The following is a 6,000-nucleotide window of genomic DNA, read 5'->3' on the forward strand; positions in this document are numbered from 1 at the left end:
TGGGGCAGCAAGTATCAGCTGGGTTTTCGGCTGCCCCGTCTAGGCTTTCTTTTTTAACATGCGCAACCCACGACCTTGGATGGGAGGTCCATAGGCCTGTTTGTATTTTCTTGAGGGCCGTCATGTATCGACCGGCCTATGGACCTCCCATCCGAGGTTTGATTTTTCCTGAAACATCGACAGCCCAATTTATGTTTTTTTTGAAGAAAACACATAGGTCTGTTCTATTTTTCTATATAAGAATAGGAACGCCTGGTCCAACTTATTTTTCCCTTCTAACTATATTATATATATAAAAACTATTTTATATGTTATTATATATTATTGTTATTGTCATCATATATTTAACAGATACTTACATATGTAAGAAAACAATATCCCACATCTTATTAACTTATAAAAATAATTTCTTAACAATAAAATCCTGGATTTTTTTGGCAACGAAAATCCTGGTGATTGTGTACAAAATCTTGGTAAGATTGAAGGACCAATGTAATAATAAATCACTTATTATTTAAATACATATATAACAAGATGCTCAACCCCTGTTTACTTTTTGATAATGTTGATGCGCCCACCCCAACATTATAATTAGAATCAGCCTAGCAAAATCGTGTATTTTGAGAAAGTGCAAATGGCATGTAATTTTTTAGGAAAAACATAAATGGGCCACATGGACGCTACATCTAATGGACTGTAATTCAAAAAAAAAATGATCAAATTGACTATAAATTCTACCCCGCAAAAAAAGACTGTAAATTCTGAAAAAATGGGTTCAATACGTGCCACATTTTTGGAGGCTGAAATGTGGGCCAATAGGTCGAAGCCAATGCAAGTCGTTGTCAACTTAGTCAACAAATGATTCTGACATCGTTAGCCGTTGGATTTACATCCAACAACCGGCATCCATCTTCAATCTCTCGTCTTCTTCCTCCAGCACCGTCGGAACCACCTGCTCCCGCCTCCTGCTGCTAGTAGTTCTGCTTAGCATGCTTCGCTGGGAAGCGCTACTCCACCGTTGGCCAGGCCATCCCTCCACCCCTCCACACCTCCTGTTCTTCTCCACCGACTGCCGAACCACACCGCAGCAGAACCAGTTAACCCTCGTACACCTCTCCGCTTGCGACACTGCTCCCGCGTCTTCCCTTCTCCGGCTCATTGCTGTCCGGGGCCTCGCCGTCGTCCACCACTTTGGATGCGCTCGGCGCGGAGTGGTCAACGTGGTCAACGAACGACACCATCAGAAGTAGATTGTGCATGGAGAGGCTGACAGCTGGGTCCACGACCGCACACAAGGAAATGCCTCCTTATAACGCGCAAAATAATGATTCCTCACTTGATAGCTGGGTCCCACTGGAAGGGCCTCTGTATTTCGCGAAAAAACGTTCCCACCGCTGACAGATTGGACCCACCAGCTATATCTTTGCACGCAAGGAAGTGCCTCCTTATTATGCACAAAAAAATGAATACCCACTGCTAGCTGGGACCCACAATAATGGGAGGCTGACTTGTGGGCCAACTAAGTTGACGGGGACGGAGGGCTTTGTCAACTTAGTCAATATGAACGATTGTAGCTCCAGTGACCGTACGATGTCCATCCAACGGCCGTAGTGCTTCTTCAACCTCTGGTCTTCTTGCTCCAGCTGCCCAAACCAGTGCCGGTCGTGCCTCGTGCTCCTGCCTCCCGTGGCAGGCTGCGATGCCGTGGAGGCCTCACCGCCCCTACTACTCCCACCGCTGGCCAGACCATCCCTCTACTCACCCACACCCCTGTTATTCTCGGCGTCGGCAGCCTCACACCGCAGAGAACCAGTGAACCCTCATACTCCTCTACGCGTGGGCATCCACTGCCGCATCTACCTCGGCTCCACGTCGTCCCCTTCCTAGGCCTCGCCGTTGTCCACCGCCCTGGTGCTCTCGGCGTGGCGTAGTCAACGTGGTCAAGGAACGGCTTCCATCGGACATGGACTGTATGTGGAGAGGCTGACAGCTGGGTCCACGGCCGCAGCAAGGAAGTGCCTCCTTATTACGCGGAAAATAATGATTCCTCCACCTGACAGTAGGGACCCATCGGACGGGCAACCGTATTTCACGAAAAAAACGATTCCCCCCTGACTGCTGGGACCTACCAGCGACATCTTCGCACACAAGGAAGTGTGTCCGGGCAAAAAAAAACGATTCGCCCCCTGACTGCTGGGACCCACCAGCTACATCTTCGCATGCAAGGAAGTGCCTGACAGTCGGGACCCACCTGGTCGAAGCGTACATAGCGTCGTCATTCCAGTCATGAACGTGTACGTACATACTGGTTGATATAGAGGCGTGCATATGTCATAGTAGAGGCGCACACGTAGCATGTACACGTACGTACGACGGCCAGTGTGCAAGAAAGAAAATACGGCCACATACGTACATACGGGTGGAGTCTCGAACGCCTACTCGCGCATACGTATGGCCAGGGCTCGTGTACATGGCTGGGTCGGAACAGAAAAACAACATCGTCGTCGCCTGCAAAAAAAAACAGCGTCATCGTCGTGTTCATGGGGAGGCAACGGAATGCGTCATGTTCATCGGGAGGCAACGGAACGCGTGGGAGCCAACCGGCTTGGATGGAACAGCCGATGGAAACGAGGCCTGGCTTACCGCAGAACGGAGTAAACGACCTTGTGTTTGACCGACCACGTTCGAAACGGGATCCTGTTCATCGAGAGGGGTCTGTCATACCGCAAAACGGAGGAAACGGACCTCCTACGGTCGAAACGGGGTCCTGTTGATCGGGAGGGGTGTGGCGTACCGCAAAACGGAGGAAATGGACTTGTGTCGGAGCGTTACGGTTGAAACGGGTCCTGTTCATCGGGAGGGGTGTGGCATACCGCAAAATGGGACTCCACGGGATACTGTTCATCTCCATCGTTGACCCCCTCCAGCCTCCATGGGCTACTGTTCATCCACCATCGACCTCCTCCAGCCTCCACCTGCGACTGTTCATCCACCATCGACCTCCTCCAGCCTCCACCTGCGACTGTTCATCCACGGGCTCCTGTTCATCCAGCCTCCACCGCGCGCTACTCCACCGGCTACTGTTCAACCAACCCTCTCCACGGGCTCCTATTCAACCACCCCTCCACGGGATACTGTTCATCCAGCCCTCCACCATCTACTGTTCATCCAGCCCTCCACGGGGTTGTCCTGTTCATCCAGCCCTCCACGGGGTCCTGTTCATCCAGCCACAACCGGCTCGATCGATCGGGGTCCTATTCGTCCAGAGGCAACACCATGGGGTCCTGTTCATCCACCCCCACCAGGAACTGTTCATCAAAACCCCCAGCAACGCTCACTGTTCATCCAGAGGCAGCATCGATCGGCTTCAGTTAGCAGCAGTAGCGAAGGAATCGCTCGATCGGGTTCAGTTAACAGCCATCGATCGATCACTCGAGTTCAGTAACGCGTAGCCTGCAGTGCAATCGCTCGGGTTCAGTAGGCGAACGCCTCGCTCGGGTTCAGTTAGAGCCCAATGCCTCGCACCCATGCGCGTGCGTGTACGAGAGAAATGCGCAAACCTCCGTGCATCGCTTGGCCCCGACCACCCACCATAACTGGGAACACCCCGATATTTTCCTCGCCCTCGCTTCTACCACGGTTTTTTCCATCATGGATGGCCCAAAGAATGTCATGCAGCTGCGTCTCCGGCCCACCCAGGACAAAAAGCCCATTTTTTGTCATGATTTTTTGTCATAGAAGTAGGATCCCACCACATCTATGATGATACCGGGTTTTGTCACAATTATCATCATAGAAGTGTCATAAGTATGCCAGAAAAAAAATTTCGTTCGGCCCAAAATGTCACGGATGTGTCTTTTTTTTGTAGTGTATGCACACGTAAGATCTATCTAGGTGATGCATAGCAACGAGAGGGAAGAGTTTGTCCATGTACCCTCGTAGACCATAAGCGGAAGCGTTATGACAACACGGTTCATGTAGTCGAACGTCTTCACGATCCAACCGATCCTAGCACCGAAAGTACGGCACCTCCGCGATCTACACACGTTCAGCTCGGTGACGTCCCATGAACTCTTGATCCAGCTAAGTGTCGAGGGAGATCTTCGTCAGCACGACGGCGTGATCACGGTGGTGATGAAGCTACCAACGCAGGGCTTTGCCTAAGCACTACGACGATATGACCGAGGTGGATTATGGTGGAGGGGGGCACCGCACACGGCTAAAAGCAATCAACTTGTGTGTCCTAGAGTGCCCCCTGCCGCCATATATAAAGGAGCTAGGGGGGAGGCCGGCCGGCCCTAGGGGTGCGCCAAGGGAGGAGGAGTTCTCCTCCTAGTAGGAGTAGGATTCCTCCTTTCCTAGTCCTACTAGGAGGAGAAGGGGAAAGAGGGAAAGGAGAGGAAGAGGAGAAGGAAAGCGGGGGCGCGCCCCCTTCCCTAGTCAAATTCGGACTCCCTATAGGGAGGGCGTGCGGCTGCCCCTTGTAGGCTGCCTCCCCTCTTCCCTATGGCCCATGTAGGCCCAATCTTTCCCCGGGGGGGGGGGTGTGGGTCTGGTAACCCTCCGACACTCCGGTTTTCTTCGAAATCACCCGGAACACTTTCGGTGTCCGAATATAGTCGTCCAATATGTCAATCTTTATGTCTCGACCATTTCGAGACTCCTCGTCATGTCCGTGATCATATCCGGGACTTTGAACTACCTTCGGTACATCAAAACACATAAACTCATAATACAGTTCGTCACCGAACGTTAAGCATGTGGACCCCACGGGTTCGAGAACTATGTAGACATGAACGAGACAAATATCTGGTCAATAACCAATAGCGAAACCTGGATGTTCATATTGGCTCCCACATATTCTACGAAGATCTTTATCGGTCAAACCGCATAACAACGTAAGTTGTTCCCTTTGTCATCGGTATGTTACTTGCCCGAGATTCGATCGTTGGTATCTCAATACCTAGTTCAATCTCATTACGGGCAAGTCTCTTTACTTGTTCCGTAATGCATCATCCCACAACTAACTTATTAGTCCCATTTCTTGCAAGGCTTATAGTGATGTGCATTACCGAGAGGCCCTAGAGATACCTCTCCGATACTCGGAGTGACAAATCCTAATCTCGATCTATGCTAACTCAGAAAACACCATCGGGGACACCATTAGAGCATCTTTATAATCATCCAGTTACGTTGTGACGTTTGATAGCACACTAAGTGTTCCTCCGGTATTCGGGAGTTGCATGATCTCATAGTCATAGGAACATGTATAAGTTATGGAGAAAGCAATAGAAGTAAACTAAACGATCATCGTGCAAAGCTAACGGATGGGTCAAGTCAATCACATTATTTTCTAATGATGTGATCCCATTTATCAAATGACAACTCTTTGTCCATGGCTAGGAAAATTAACCATCTTTGATCAACGAGCTAGTCAAGTAGAGGCATACTAGTGACACTCTGTTTTTCTATGTATTCACACATCTACTAAGTTTCCGGTTAATACAATTCTAGCATGAATAATAAACATTTATCATGATATAAGGAAATATAAATAACAACTTTATTATTGCCTCTAGGGAATATTTCCTTCAAATAGACAGTGTGTTGATGATGAACTCCTTGCTCTTGTGCTTCAAATGATAGTCTCCCCAACACTCAACTCTCTCTCAAAGATTTGGATTTGGTGGCAAGATGATTTGAGTGGAAAGCAACTTGAGGAAGGCTAGAGATAAAGATTCAAATGGTTGGAATGGAATATCTTGGTCTCAACACATGAGTAGGTGGTTCTTGACGATGACATGTACCTAGGGTAGGGAAATAGACCTGATCTAAGCACCCTTCCCAAGGAAACTGCCTTATAGTCAAGGACATTCAAAAGATAGCAAATTCTACCGACTGAAATCACCACAGGATGCAACCCACTCGACCGAGGGTTCCACTCGGATAACCCAATTCCATTCGACCAGGATATAATCATTTGACCATATCAGAAACCAC

The sequence above is a fragment of the Triticum urartu genome, chromosome 2A (assembly GCF_056163025.1).
Source record: "Triticum urartu cultivar PI428250 chromosome 2A, HENAU_Tu73, whole genome shotgun sequence".
Taxonomy (NCBI): domain Eukaryota; kingdom Viridiplantae; phylum Streptophyta; class Magnoliopsida; order Poales; family Poaceae; genus Triticum; species Triticum urartu.